A 15,508-nucleotide genomic window follows, 5' to 3' on the forward strand; every position below is an offset into this window, starting at 1 on the left:
ATTCTGCTGCCAAAAGAATGGAAGGCTTGCAGGGTATTGCGTCTTCATTAAGACCCCATCCCAACCCCCCCATCCGGCACCATATGGAACGGGGGAGCACGGAAGTGTATGTGCTCCTTAGAGGGGGTAGATTCAATAACAGATCCAGCCACGCACTATGAGCATGCATGGTCTTGCACCATGGACATAGCGGAGCAGCAGGCTACAAATAGTGCAGCCTTCCCGGCGTACTTTAGAGAGGAAGCCTATAAAACATCAGCATGAAGGCTGAATGGTGCAGCACTGTGGAACAGTCTCATACCCCCTACAGTTGTAAGGCCACCATTAGAAGACGTGAGACCAGAGGATATACTCCCTTTCCTACATCCACTGGGCAAACTAAAGTTGCGCTGAGCAGGAGCTCAATAATTCCTCTTCTTCAGCGGACATGGTCCGCGGTGACCCCAAGCAGCGTAATTTGATTTGCGACACGGCAGGCCGAGGGGTTGATATTTCGGGCCCAGCAATGGCGGAGGGTGGAAATGTGCATGTGCACCTTGATACTGCCACACAAGGAACAGACGCCCTCATGGCGGCACTCAGGGCTGGTTTCAAAGCCCTTGAAACGCGGTTTGATGCGCTAGATACAGGCCTGGACAAAATGGCTGCCAGGTGGAATTCCCATGAGACCAGACTCTCCGACTTGGAAGATGGCACTGCTCAGACCACTGAGAAATTGGAGCGCATGGAGAAACATATAATAACCATAGCTATTAAGAACTAAGACTTGGAGGCCAGGGGAAGACGTAACAATATTCGCATACTAGGACTTCCCGAGTCCACAAACTCAGGCCGCCTTGATGGTTTTGTGGAAAAACTCCTGATTGAGGTATTCAGCCACAAATCCTTCAATACTACCTTTGTGGTCGAGAGGGTGCATTGCACACTTGGGCAACGTCCCAATCCAGGTTGCCTGTTGTAAATAAAATGAAGATCTCAGGAACAGGTAAGTGAAGTAACAGCTTTATTGCAGCACAGATACAGGTAGGTCCAACCCTCATCCGACCAGAGCTCCAACTGCCAACAGGGCGAAGGAGAACTCGAGAACTAGGAACACACAGAGGGATCTAGAGTGCTGGCCCAAGAGTGGAGCAAAGCACTGTACAACATATCTTCCCCCTTTGCAAGAAAAGAAAACACAAGGAAAGGAAAGGGAAGAAAAGAAAAGAAAAGATCAATGTACATAGTCATTCAGATAGGTGGGTGGACGCCGAGAGCGAGGGCTCCTCAACCTGACTTCAAACGAGGAAGAAGAAGAAGAAGAAGAAGAAGAAGTGGGAACAAAAGTGACAGGAGCAGAACCAACCAAAGAACTACCATGCGCACACAGAGAAGTAGAAGCATCTCCACTACCCACCTCCCCCCGTCCGGTTGGCAAAAGGGTGGGAGGAGAACTACTGCCAGAAGACAACAAATAGCCATTGCAACCACCCGGCCCAGTAGCGAACAGGTCATCAGAAGAAGAATCTTTCAGCTTTTGGTAGAGTGCTACTCTCCTATAATTCCAACTTTCCCCATTGGCTAGGACAACAAAATGTGGAAAGACTTTCTTAACCCTGTAGGGACCTCTAAATTTACTAAGGCCCTTAGTGTACCTACCCGGCTTTACTTTAACAAGGTCACCCACAGAGATGGGTTAGGAAGAGTTGTTTTGGGATAGGGGCACCTCGCTATCCGAACACTTCAAGCAAGCAGGAGTCAATTTTGTCACTGGTGCACGACCACGCATTAGTTCAAAAGGGGATTTTTCACCATTCTTATGTGGTGTAGACCGGTAAGCCCAGACAACTTCTTGGACACGTTCATGTGAAAAGCAACCACTTTCCACAAACATTTGAATCACCCCCTTTATGAGACGATTTACCCTTTCACAAAGACCATTTCCTTGTGGATTGTAAAGACTTGTCTTCTGCTGCCTGATGCCACATTCATGTACAAAAGAAGTCATTTTTGAGGATGTTAGTTGAGTGCCATTATCCGAAATAAGGACAGAAGGATAACCCTCATTCATGAAAACACCCTTCAAAAAGTTAATGGTGGTGTCAGTGTTAATTTCTTTGACAAACTGCACACAAAGCCATTTTGAGAAGCAATCGATTATAACAATGGCAAAACGTTGATTAAAGGGTAACTCACTCATGGGGCCTATGAAATCTATACAGACACTATGCCAAGGAGTGCTTTCAAACCCTATTTTTTGTGGAGACTGAGAACCCAGAACCTTCAAACGCTTCTCCCCTTCTTTGCAGAAGCTACACTTCAGCACACAATCCACTGCATCACTGTCAACAGAGGGCCACCAAAAGTTTTGCTTGACACGACGTTGGGTGAGACTTTGGCCCAAGTGTCCCTCATGGGCCAAGTCAAGAATCCTACCTCTTAAAGAGCTAGGAGGAACAAAGCGGTCACCCGGCATCAAAATATCTTTCCCTTCTAAAGAAAGTTCATCCAGGACCTTCAAGAACGGTCTAACTTGAGGATCGACTGTGCTTTCTCTTCTTGTTCCTTTTGAGACAAGATTTATAACAGCCTTTAAACTTTGATCTTCCTCCATGCCTTTTGACCACTCATCGTGGGAAAAGGAACCGCCTCCCACAAACAAAACATCCTCTACTAAGGCAACAGCTAGGTCATCTAAAATATCTTCAGAATCACAACTAGTGGGTCGAATAGGAAGCCTTGACAATCTGCTTGAATGTTTTTCCATCCATGAACGAACTCAATCTCACTTTGATAGTCCTGTAGGCGAGAGGCCAATCTCGCCAACCTTGGAGACCCTTTTCCAGCCCCACCTGGAGCCAAAACATTTAAGAGGGGTTTATGGTCCGTACGCAGAATAAACTTGTACCCCCACAAGTAGGTTCTAAAATAACTCGTGCCCCAGACAGCAGCAAGAGCTTCACGCTCTATAACAGAGTAATTAGACTCCGAAGTAGATAGAGGCCTAGACGCAAATGCGATAGTTTTTTCTACACCTCCATGTTTTTGTAAGAGAACCGCACCGAGACCTATAGCACTAGTGTCAACCATTAGAATAGAGGACCGAGCAGTGTTAAAAGGGGTAAGAACATTGGCAGATTTAAGTTCCCCTTTGATCATATTAAAGCAAGACTCATGCTCAGTAGTCCAACTAAATTTGACACCTTTTTTTAGTAAGGATCTCAGGGAAGCAGTCTTTGACGAGAAATCTCTCACAAATTTCGAGTAAAACTCGATCAAACCCATGAAGGACCGAAGTTGATCCTTGTCAACGGGGGAAGGCGCTAGTTCAATGGCCTCCAGTAGATTTTTCTTTGGTTTAATGCCTTCCTCAGACAGGCAAAAACCCAAGTACTCTATTTCTTTCAACAGAAACGCACACTTCTCCTTTCTCAACGTTAAACCAGCCTCATCCACTCTTTGTAACACGTCCTGTAAAATCCTATTGTGTTCCTCTAAGGAATCTCCATAGATCAAGATATCATCTTGAAAATACAATACTTTGTCAAGACCCTTAAAGACCTCAGTGACAAGTCTCTGGAACACACTGGCGGCAGAGACAAGCCCGAAGGGTAGCCTCGTGAATTGGAATGTCCCCTCGCTGGTGATGAATGCAGTCATATGTTTGGAGCTGTCATCTAGGCAAATTTGATGGTACGCATGTTTAAGGTCCAACTTACTAAATAATTTTGCCCCCTTGAGAGTCGAGACTAATTCACCAATGTTTGGTAATGGGAACACATCGGCCACAACACACTTATTCAATGAACGAAGGTCCACACAGAACCTAATTTTATTGTCAGGTTTCTGTGAGATCACTACTGGTGAAACCCATGGAGACGCCTCTATAGGTTCAATGATGCCCCCCTGAAGCATTTCCTCTAAAGGATGATCCTCTCCCTGACCAACGACCCCGCCGCCGCCAGAGCCAATCTGCATGAAGGGATGAAAGAGGTAGCCGAGTGGATGACGACCAGCCGCCTGAAATTGAACTCAGACAAGACGGAGGTCCTCATCCTGGGCTCTTCGCCCTCCGCCTGGGACGACTCCTGGTGGCCTCCTGCCCTGGGCACCGCACCCAAACCGACAGACCACGCACGCAACCTAGGCTTCATCCTGGACTCCTCCCTCTCCATGACCAGGCAAGTCAACAACGTCTCCTCGGCGTGCTTCAACATCCTACGCATGCTACGGAAGATCTTCTGGTGGATCCCCACCGAGACCAGGAAGACCGTCACCCAGGCCCTTGTCACCAGTCGACTGGACTACGGCAACGCCCTCTACGCCGGTACCACCGCCAAGCTCCAGGAGAGACTCCAGCGGATCCAGAACGCTTCAGCCAGACTCATCCTCGACATCCCACGAACCAGCCACATCTCCGGACATCTGAGAGACCTGCATTGGCTCCCCGTCAACAAAAGAATCACCTTCCGCCTCCTCACCCACGCACACAAAGCCCTACACGACCAAGGCCCGAGCTACCTCAACAACCGAATCAACTTCTACGCTCCCAATCGCCACCTCCGATCAGCCAACCACGCCCTCGCCGCCGTCCCCCGCATCCGAATCGCGACTACAGGAGGAAGGTCCTTCTCCTACCTGGCCGCCAAGACCTGGAACTCCCTCCCGACCGACCTGCGCCTGACCCAAGACCACCTCTCCTTCAGGAAGAAGCTGAAGACCTGGCTGTTCGAGCAGTAACGGCACCCCCTCCCCCCAGCGCCTTGAGACCCTACGGGTAAGTAGTGCGCTCTATAAATGTCTTTGATTGATTGATTGAAAGTAGCCTTAACTTCATTCCGCAAAGCGAAAGGGACTCTCCTCACTTTATGCTGGACAGGGGAACTACCCTCCTTGAGAATAATGCGATGTGAATAGCCTATAAGTTCTCCTAACTGATCTCTGAAGACGTTCCTGAATTTGCTTAAAATCTCTTCTAAAGATGAATTTTCAACAATGGAAACTGGGTTATCAGACCTTGGGTCAACTACAATGTGCAGGTCATACTGATGGTGACGACCTAAAATAGCCGGTCCAATCGTTGAAATGTATATTTTACCAGGTGCTGATCTACCTTTGAAGTCAATCTTGGCTTCAAAGAAACCTAGCATGTCAATTTTCTCGCCTTGGTAACCAGACAGGAAAATGTCACACTCCGTCAGTGCTCTTTCACCCCACACGCTCTTCATTAAAGAAATAGGAATGATGTCCATTTGGAACCTGGTCAACCATGAGAGAAACAATTTTTCCATCAATCATAAAATCATCTTTAAAAGCATTACCTCTTCGGTCCCTGCAAGAGCATACTGTATCAGATAGAACTAAAATTTTGTTCACATCACGTTTCAAGTCGTCACACTCATTAATCACAGTTACTCTTGAATTATTTCTATTTCTGCACATTTTAGCAAAGTGTCCCGCTTTACCGCAACGTAGACACTCTTTGTTATTTGCAAAACAAAATTTCCCATCTGAAGTATGAGAAAAACTCCCGCACCTAGAACACATCTTTTGGTTATTCTTACTATATGATGATTGCTGCACATTCTTTTTTTGAAGAACATAACCTTTTTTCCTAACCATGGCAATAGCTGTGGTTTCATCCTCACTATTATCACTAACCACACTCTTATTGGAAACTTCTGCAACTTTTGTTTCCAAACCACTCTTCTGTAACTCTCTCATGCATTTCTCGCTCTCTTCCACTACTTTAGCTAGTTCTATAGCAACTTTCAAAGTTGGATTCTTCGCTGCCCATAGTCGTTCTTGGACTTTCCTGTTGTTGGCTTGAACAATTAGCTGGTCTCTAATCAGTTCGTCCGCCATCTGACCAAAGTTACATTTAACTGATAATTCACGTAATCTTGCTACAAATTCGTCAATGCTTTCATCAGCCAACTAAAATTTATATCTCTGTAGTACAAGGTTTTCTTCTTTACCAAACCTGGTTTCTAGTCTTGCTACCGCCTCTTTAAATTCGTCTTAGTCAACTTGTGACCCTGAAGGTAGTACTTGCGGTAGATATTTGAAAAGACGTTGTCCTTCTTTACCCAAAGTGGTCATTAGAAGAGCCTTTTTGCGTTTAGGTGAAAAATCTTCTCCACCTAGGGGCTCAATATAATTGTTAAACATGACTATCCAGTCTTCCCACGCTATTGATGGATTGCCTGGCTCACTTAAGAATTGCGGTGGAAGAGCAACATTAATTGATTGAGCCATGAGTCACGAATAGTAGATGAATATTATGTTATTTTGCACACCACAATATAAGGGTAAAGAATAAAATTGTATTTACGAAGAAAACTGTCAGTAAAGTATTGTAAATGTAAAGTTTTGTAAAATATGCTTACTCCAACAGGATAAAGAAGATCCGTTTGCTCTCAACGCTGTTTCTTACAAACGTTGAAGATCTCGGCGAGTTGCGTATCCAAGGCAACTGCCAAAACACTGTGAAGAGAAATGCATCCAAAATGGCCGATAACGTCGTGCGTGCGCTTCGTCACACGTCAGACGTTCAAGCTACAGCGTGGATAGGCGCGCATGAAGGAATGCGCTTCAGTGACGCTGCTCGTGTTGCTACGCGACTCACCAGATGATGCTGGATTCGGCAATGCGCTTCAGTGACGCTGCTTGTGTTGCTACGCGACTCACCAGATGAAACGGGATTCGTAGACAGCTTCGGCAAAGAGATGTTGGGAGAAATGACGTCACTCACCCTAACAACACGGAAATCGAGAGATGAAATCTTCAGAAAATTTTCTTTGAGAGGAAACAGTCACTACCACCACGGAATGATTGATCCGCATCCATGCTGCATACCACACGGGGTTCTCGAGGGGTTTGGACCGCTACCTTACTGTGGAATCTTCTTAGGCTGCAGAACCAGACGAGGAAGCAGTGGTCGGATGCATCGCCAGTCCAAGTCGCCAAATGTTGTAAATAAAATGAAGATCTCAGGAACAGGTAAGTGAAGTAACAGCTTTATTGCAGCACAGATACAGGTAGGTCCAACCCTCATCCGACCAGAGCTCCAACTGCCAACAGGGCGAAGGAGAACTCGAGAACTAGGAACACACAGAGGGATCTAGAGTGCTGGCCCAAGAGTGGAGCAAAGCACTGTACAACATTGCCCCCCACTGTCGATAATTGTCTGGCTTCTAAATTTCAAAGATAGGGACACTGCGCTGCGGCTGGCAGGGGGAAAAGGAACAATGGAATGGCAGGGTTGCTCCATATTGTTCTGCCCAGACTTCGCAGCCATGGTACAGGTTGCTCGCCGGAAACTTGCGGGAGTCAAAGTCACCCTTCATAAACTGGGTCTGAAATATGGGATTTTGTACCCAGCATGTTTGAAAGTGGACATAGATGGGCTGTCACAGAATTTTTATACACCAACAGGAGCCCAGGAATTCTGCTGCACCTTCACCAAATCAAGGGGGTCCGATGATCATTTTCCCCATGTCAGTCCCCTCTAATCTCTGACTCTGGGGCCAGCGTGGAACTGTTCTCTGCCAGATAAGTATAGGTGCATCCACCCTGTGGCTCACACAGTGATGCAATGACTTACTACTTCCATATATTTTAATGTCCAGTTGCATAAGTATTGCCACCCTAGGCATGGCTATCGTCGGTAACACTGTTCACACATATCATACAGAATCAGGGACTCAGGTTAGTGTTGCCACTCCCCAAGTGCGTTTGCACATTTGCAATTACAATGTTCTATATACTATGTTTAGTCTTTCTAAATGTGTAGTATGGTTTTAGGTATGTAGTATGTAGTGGAACTGGGGATGGGTGGGGGTGAATGGGTTTGTTAGGATGCTTTTACAACCTGTGTTCTCACGATTGATGTTCAAACCGTACAAGTGCCATCACAGAGGTCCATCATACATATCCACAAGCAGCAGGGATTACAGAGAATAGGGTTCATCCCTTTGCAAACATCACACTGATGTCCTGGAACATTTTGGGGCTGAACAATACACGTGAATGTAAACAAGTAGGTCATTACCTACAGCAACACCAGGATGATATTGTCTTTCTCCAAAAAACGGACTTACCCCCCAATATGCCTTCTAGTTTGGCCGCAAGCTGGGGCTCTCATAGACACTTCGCTGGCTATAGCACTTATGCCAGGGGAGTCTCGATACTGGCTAACAAGCGAGCCCCGTTTAGGGCAGGGGCAGTGCATGTGGACAGAGCAGGGTGATATTTATTGGTTAAGGGATTCTTATTGGGAGACACTGTACTCCTAGTAAATGCCCAAACATTGAGGATCAAGATTTTTACCGCAACCTCCTGACACGAAAACACTATATGGAAGCGGACCAGATTTGCATAGGGGCGACCTCAATATATTACTTGATCCCCAGATGGATAGTACAGCCACCACTCCTGACACAAACCCCAGGGTCAGGGGTACACTGAGAGATCTTAGGGAAGCATACCAGCTGACCGACACTTGGCAACATCACCATCCCACACAAGTAGTGTGCACCCACTATTCCACACCACACAACACAAGGTCCCCACTGGACTACTGGCTTCTTGTCCCCAATGTGACCCCATGGCTTCATTTGATAAAGCATTTACCACACACACTATCCGATCACACGCCCGGCCTGCTGCAACTGCGGATTCGATGGGCAGTGGGGGTGAAAAGACATTGCAGATTTCCGGAGAAGGACCTTTGAGATGAACTGTTCAAATACGAGCTACACTCTTCAATCGTAGAATATTTTGAAATTAACGTGGACACGGTGAAAACTAAAGCCAGGTTGTGGGAGGCCTTTAAGGCATACATAAGCGGGATATATATCTCAAAGAGTGCCGGAATACGTAGAGACCTACGTTGCACACTGTCACAACTGGAAACGCAGTTATCAGTGCTAGATCAAAACCACCCAACACTACAGCAACCATCAAGCTTACAGTGTCAGGCTACCCTAATGTCTGAATTTCACGAGGCAGCAGAGCGCAAATCACACCATCTGGGAACCTATGCTGTCGCTAGACAATATGGGGAGGGACCAGAGCTCACACTAGAGAGATTGATGCAGCAAACCAGGTGCCAGACATGCATTTCGGGCCTTCAAGGCCCTGACGGAAAACACATATCAGACACTATTGGCATACAGAATGCATTGCCATTGTATACTACATTGAATTGTACACATCCAGAGTAGCAGCTGACACCATGGACAATAAAAGCTTCTTAGACGAATAAGCTATGGTATGGCTTAACTCGGCCCACCAAGATTTTTTAGAAGAACCCTTTATGGAGGAAGAAGTCACCCAAGCAATGGCGCCGGGTATTCTCAGTTAGTTTTTACCAAATATATAAGCAATTGCTTGCCCTGTATCTCCTGGAAGTTTATCAGGAGGCCATGGAGATTGGTTAGCTCCCCCCACACTTTTGAGGCGGTCATAACGCTTCTCCCCAAGGGAGGTAAAGACCCATAACAATGTGGCTCCTATAGGCCGCTCTCGTTATTAAATTTTGATAACAAAATATTGGCCAAAATTTAGCCACCAGACTTTCTCTTATTATTGACCAGACAATATCTCCAGCCCAGTCAGGGTTCATCCCACACAAATCCAATGCCATGAACCTGTGCACATTTTTTGCCACCCCCCACAGAATTGCACCCACTGTCGCTGCTGCAGCTATCCTGTTGGATGCAGAAAAAACTTTTTACTCCCTGGAATGGCAATTTTTATGCTCCACACTGGATAGATTGGGAATACCACAGAGGTTTTGCTCTTTCGTCAAGCTGCTATACATAAACACTGTGGCGCGCATTTGGCAAAAGGGCACCCTGACATCTCCTTTTGCACTCACTCGGGGGACACGCCAGGGCTGCCCACTCACCCTGTTGCTGTATGTAATAGCATTAGATCCCCTAGCACGTCATTTACAGGACAGGCACATCCATGGAGCCTGCAGATTAAAACAGGACCGCTACTCATCACCCTTTATGCAGACGATATCATCTTCTATGTGAGACATCCCAATGATAATCTGGACCCATATTTCGAGAAATAACCAGCTACAGTGTCCTGTCAGGTTTATACATAAACTGGGACAAATGGGAATGTTCCCAGTGACAGCTACCCAATGCGATAGGAACACTGAATACCCACTAACATGGTGTAAGTCAAATATTTGGGTATACACATAAACAAAGAGCCGGGAACAAATACTACAGCTCAATTATGTCCTGGAGTTCTGGACTTTTTGGTTCCGTCCAGAGGTGTCAGGGATAACACCCAAAGACCCCGGAGTTCTACCTGTCTCGGTGCACAAATAAACAGAAACACGGGCTTCTCGATGGTGGCGTCAAAGACCAAAGGTTTATTACTGCAGGGACATAGAAGTCACAGAAACTACACACGGGCAGTATCTAGGAGCCTGTTCCATTTGTACAAGAAGGGTTGCTCCTTATATACTAAATATTGGCCTTCAGGCAAATTCTTTACATGCTGGTACATTCCCAAACCTTTGTGTCCTAAACAATAAATATTTGGCGTTGCACAGGAATCGTCGATAATATCTGATGTCAAACATTACGAAGAGGGGTTCCCACTATTCCATCACAATCCCGTGTCAACATTTCATTCAAGAGCCGGACCGCCTCATCGTAAATTTCGTTACCTCCCCCTAATAAAGGTCCAGAAAGAAAGAAACAGGGCCAGGTGTAGGAGATAGAAAAGCAGGATAAGAGATGTTTGTGGGTTGTAAATGGGCAAGGCTACCAGCTTCGGCCGCCTAATCATGATCAGGCCAACGAACACGAGAACCAGTATAGCAGGACTGGCCTCAGGCAGAGGAGGCAGCCTTTGTCGAGTCATGCAGCCACAGCGTGTTCTGTTCTAAGGTGCACGTGTCACTAGAGAGGTGAATCTCCGGCTAAGCCTACGTGTCCTTAATCGAAATGAAGAAATCAGACGTCATTGCGTGTCCATTGTCTATGTAAGGGCAAGAAACACAAAATGGCTGCCATGATCTAAGATGGTTGCCATGGGTAGATTAGAAATGTGTTTGTAACAGGAGTGCTCTTGCTCGTAGCACAGCGAAAACACCAGGATATGCTAAATGGACCATTTGCGGTTCACTGATACCAAAATTATGTATTTACGACAATGTTGAAAACACGGGTTCAAATCGTCACGGAACCTCAGACCCTCCTTTTGCCCTTACATAGGCAATTACTCAGTCTATGTCAGAATCTAGTTCTATGCTCATCAGGTCAGTGACATGCTGTTGTATCATCATCCTTTCTTGCGCCTTTTCTCCAAACGCAGGTGGTTTTCTAAAACAGGTTGCAGCACAGAGACTACACAGAGCGGGACCACACTGGATAATCAGGCAGCACGAGAACAGAAATACTAGGATGACACCAATAACCATTAGAACCTTCCATCCCCACGCTGATATCAGAGTCCAAAACCACTCCATGAAGGACCAGTTTCCCTTGTCTACATGGATAGAGTCGGAAATCTTGTGTAGCTTAGAGATCGCCTCATAAACAGTTGGAGCATTATTGGGAATAAAGACACAGCATTCTGCATACCCCACCTCGGTCTGCAAGTATTACGTCTAGAACCATACGGTTCTGCAACGTCATGAGTCGATCCGCCTGAAGCTCAGCTGTCAAGTTGCTAAGGGCACCAGCAGTTTCGGTAATAGTAGATTCAACTACCCGTGTTAGTTGACGTATGTTTCTACTATTGGCCATAGGCCCCCAGAACGGAAGGAAACCTTTAAAGAAGTCTCCAGCTTCCTGACCAGCGGTATCTTCCTTGCTGAAAACACCTCTTGCTACTCTGGTCTTGTGATAATCAGACGAAGCAGTGTATGTTGGAGGCAACAATCGAGCAATATAACATGAACCTGAAAAGTCAGCAGGCAACCACGTATACGCTCTGTCTTGACAGATGAAGTAGGTACCCCTAGCAGTAAGGAAGGCAGGGGAAGAGTTAGACGGAAGCACATAGGTCTCAATGCATTCACTCCTCCCCAGCTGAGCTCTCGGATTTCTCCCATTTCCTTGCAAACAGACCTGACCTCGGTGAGGCATGACCCAGATTGGAGTTGAGCTTTTACGCTTGCTTTCTCCCAAACTAAGGCGATACTCTGAAGAGTTCCAACTCAAATATACTCGTAATTCATCTCTAGGGTAAGATGGAGTATTATTGACGTCTCTAATCATGTCAATAATTCCCTGAACTAAAGCTTTGTTGGCAGAGTTGTATTTAGTGGAACGTGGTGGACGCGGAGGATAGGTTTCGAGGGCATAAGCAAAAATGGTCTGAAGGGCCTGGAATGATCCATTATAGCTAAAAGGCAAAACCAGGTAGGGAATGCCTTTATCCATAGTGTGGGGTATCAAGCCACACACCCAGCAGTCTGTAGTGTTAACTACCAGTTGGTGTTGGTGCAAGAGCTGTACAAATGTGTTATTGATGAATTCTGAGCGTCGAGCTTGTTCATGCTCAGGAAACGAGTGAAAAGAGTGCACAGAAGAAACAGTAGAAGTAGCAGGATCAAGGGGAGGTACTGTAGTTACTGGCATAAAAATCAAATTCACACCAAAGACGATTCCACCCACCAATGTTATCAAAACAATTAAAAATGTAATAGCACATTGCATCAAAAAGCATTTGCTGTGGAGAATTCTGTACAGTCTATTTCTGCGAACATAAATCACATTTTCTCGTTGCAGCTCAGGAAGCTCCATCTTCTACAATCCGCTCGCGACCACTGATGATGTGTACGTAGATGAAAATGCCTCTATCAGCCCTGGGAGTTCCCAGAACTAACAGAAAGATCGACCTTGTGTCTGACCCCCGCAGATTCAACTAGGCACACAGCCACGACCCTACGGCTACCCAGACGGCAAGGCAATTTTAAAACAATAGAAACAATAGCAAACTTCCTGGCTGAAGGCAAAAAGTGTCAAAATTCAAATATTACAATAGGCAGTTTCCTGCTTTATTTGTCCATATTGCGAGACCGTAAATTGTATCTCAGTTTTGCAGGAGCTGTTTGATCTGGAAACAGTGTCTCATTAGCAGAGGTTACAATGTTCAAGTTCGCAGAAGGCAAAGTTTCTTCTGATGTAGAGGGCAGGTGTTCAGAAGTCAAAGAAGTAGTTTCAGGAGGAGAGCTAGAGTTTGATGTGTCAGTTATCAATTCGGCATCGCTGAAAGGGATAAACCTGGGCGTTCGTTCAAACTCAGAGGCACCAATTCCCTTCTTCACCCAGTTATCATAAGGAAGCGGCAGGGGCACACGTTTGACGTGCGTCGTATGGATCCAGTTCTTGCGTCCAGCCACTCGGATAGCAGTTCTCGTTGCTAGTAGTACTTGATAGGGGCCGACAAATCTGGGTTGAAGATTCTTCGTCCTCGCAAAGTTCCGCACCACAACGTGGTCGCCAGGTTTCAGCTGATGACCTGGACTCTCCGGTGGCTTTGGCAATGCGTCGAAAACCTGTTGGTGAATAAGACTCAATTTAGCAGTCAAGTCGTAAAGGTAATCAATCAACATTGGATATTCCAGAGAACAGAATTCTTTTGGCCTTGGCACTCCCCAAATATTTACTGGACGACCAAAGACTATTTCATAAGGACTAAGCCCTACTCTAGAATGTACAGTCGCTCTTGTTGATAACAAAGCCAAGGGTAGCGCGTCTGGCCAGGACAAACCCGTGGATGCCTGTATTTTAGCGAGTTTCAGCTTGAGGGTGCCATTGTAACCCTTAACTAAACCAGCAGACTGGGGATGGTTTGCACTGTGAAATTTTTGCTTGATCCCTAAACCGACACACACACTCTGCATAACTTTCCCTACAAACTCACTTCCGTTATCTGACCATACAATCCGTGGCATTCCATACCTAGGGAAGTATTCTTTGAGAAGGATTTTGGCAGTTGATAGGGCAGTGTTGTCCTTTAGTGGATATGCTTCGATCCATCTGGAGAAAGCACAAACTACCACCAAGACGTATTTTAGGTTGTTGCAACGATCCATGTGAATGAAATCTAACTGAATCACTTCAAAGGGACAAGAGGGAGGAGCGAAGTGACCAGTAGGAGTTGGGACTCCCTTGCCAGGATTATGCATCAGGCATACCATACAATTTTTCACCACTCTCTCTGCACACTTACTAATCCCATCATTCTTCCAAACTGGAGCCAACATCTTACAAATTCCTTTAGAACTAATGTGTGCTACTCCATGTGCCATCGTTACCACTGCAAGCACGTACGCATCAGGCAACATCCAACGCTGTTGTTCCGACAAATCAATCCAACATCCACTCGAGTCTAATTTACCCGTACTCTCTTTCCATGCACGCTTTTCCTCCTCAGTTGCCTCTTTTTGAATCTCTTTCACACTTTCCACTGTATCCTCGCACATTCCAGACTCGGAAATCCATCTCGCAGACGTTGCAACATACATCCTACTCATCATATTTCTAGCTGTCTGTTTAGCGGTTTCATCAGCAAAAGCATTCCCACGACCAACATCATCCGTGATTGCTTTATGAGCACTGCATTTCACAATCGCAACTTCAGTCGGCAAGGTTAGAGATTCCAACAAGTCGTTAACTAGCTGACCATGTTGAATCTTAGTCCCATGGGACGTAATGAAACCTCTCTCTTTCCACAAACGGCCAAAACTATGGGCCACGCCGAATGCGTACTGACTATCTGTGAACACATTTACTCTCTTTCCCTTTGCTAAAACACACTCTCTCGTTAGAGCAATTAATTCTGCAGCTTGGGCAGAATTCTGACTCACTCTTGCAGTCTCCACAATCGTACTCAAAGTCGTTACTGCATAGGCAGCAGTCACATCACCATTCTCCAATTTAAAGCACGATCCATCAACATACAACGTGCCATCTGGATCTGACAATGGGGTGTCTTTTAAATCAATTTGTCCTTTAGTCTCTTCCTCGGTTCTGAAACAACAATCATGGGGTTCAGAATCACTCGACTCTAAATTAGTCGGCAACAATGTTGCTGGATTCAATACATTGCATCTTTTAATTTGAATATGGCTCGCTAATAATGTCAGCTCATAACCTGATAATCTAGCACTAGTAAGGTGTTGCGTCTTGGTTCGGTTCATGAGTGTGTCCACAGCATGAGGAACCATGACCACTAGCATGTTGTTCATCACCAAACCAGCAGATTGTCGAATGGAAGCTGCAGCTGCCGCTGTAGCTCTCAAACAACTAGGCAATGCTCTAGCCACCGGATCTAATGTTGATGAAAAATACGCACAAGGGCGTTGTTTATCACCAAATCTCTGTGTCAGAACACTCAACGCGCAACCTTCTCTCTCGTGAACATAGAGCGTGAATGGTTTACTGTAATCTGGTGTACCCAACACAGGAGCTGAACATAGTGCATTACGTAACTCAGAAAAACTCTCCTGACATTCAGCAGACCATGGCACCGGACTCGGAACACC

Source organism: Lissotriton vulgaris, chromosome 8 (assembly GCF_964263255.1).
Source record: "Lissotriton vulgaris chromosome 8, aLisVul1.2, whole genome shotgun sequence".
NCBI classification, from domain to species: Eukaryota; Metazoa; Chordata; class Amphibia; order Caudata; family Salamandridae; genus Lissotriton; species Lissotriton vulgaris.